We start from the raw sequence: 1259 nt of genomic DNA, 5'->3' as shown, positions 1-1259 counted from the left end.
CTATACTAAGTAGTTCCAGCGTTGACCGCTCGATAGCGCCGCTTACCCGCGCTAGAAAAAATCAGTCCGGGAACTTTCCGGACAAACTGTGTACATACGGCCGGTGATTTAAACGGCGCGACTCTGTCAAGGCCGTTCGGGAGCCTCGACCAGATGGTTTTGTTTCCTGAAGCGCAAGTTCCGCGGTAGCGCTCGAAAACGCGTTTTATCGCGAGAGACAATCTTTATCGCGTGGAAAGTCGCTTTTCTATTGAAAAGAGATTTACACAATGTCGCGTTACAAAGCTGACTTTTATCGGTTCGTGAAGAAAAATATTTACAGCGTCGAAAGTCACTTTCTTTCGAAAAAGTAGACTTGGTTGTTCGGCCGGTTTTTCTACGCTAGGCTTCTCTTACTTTCGGTCTTCGCTCATTCCCCTGAAGCGGCCCCAACGGAAAGAGTTGGTTGGCCCGACGGAGAACACGCTATTCTTCACGCACGGTTCTAACGGAAAGGAGGCCGGCGTTCCCGGCGGAGAATCGTGAGATTCCCGGAGGGCTCTTAGGGGGATGATAGCCGGTTTTCCCGGCGGAGAATCGGAAGATTCCTCTGACGGAGTGGAAAGAGAGCCGGTTTTCCCGGCAAAGAATCGGAACATTCCCCGAATGGAGCGGAAGAGAGCCGGTTTTCTCGGCGGAGAATCGGAAGATTCCCCGAACGGAGCGGAAAGGAAGCCGGTTTACCCGGCGGAGAATCGGAAGATTCCCCGAACGGAGCGGAAGGGAAGCCGGTTTACCCGGCGGAGAATCGGAAGATTCCCCGAACGGAGCGGAAGGAGTGCCGGTTTGCCCGGCGGAGAATACCAGATTCCCCCGGAGCGGAGCGGAACGGATGCCGGTTTATCCGGCGGAGAATACAAGATTCCCCTGGAGCGGAGCGGATGCCGGTTTACCCGGCGGAGAATCTAAGATTCCCTCGGAGCGGATCGGATCTCTGAGTTGCGGTCGGTTTGCCCGACTGAGAAGAAGCTTCCCTGCTTGTCACTCGTGAGATCCGGAGATCGGAGCAGATCTGATTTCCTCGATTTTCGGCCCGGCTTTTATACCCGCATTTTCCCCGGGGCGGGGGTTGACAAGGATACGCGGAAAAACAGATATTTGTTTGTCGCTGTCTGTTTCGTGGCGCGACGAGGCGCGCGGTGCGGGCGCGGTAACAGCTGGCGCTTGTAGACGCGGGGAAGTGCGCGGTGCGNGCGGAGCTCGGGCCGCTTGACGGCGCG

The sequence above is a fragment of the Pseudomyrmex gracilis genome, unplaced genomic scaffold, assembly GCF_002006095.1.
Source record: "Pseudomyrmex gracilis isolate BER0280 unplaced genomic scaffold, ASM200609v1 scaffold_1640, whole genome shotgun sequence".
Classification (NCBI taxonomy): domain Eukaryota; kingdom Metazoa; phylum Arthropoda; class Insecta; order Hymenoptera; family Formicidae; genus Pseudomyrmex; species Pseudomyrmex gracilis.
This window is presented reverse-complemented; position numbering follows the sequence as displayed.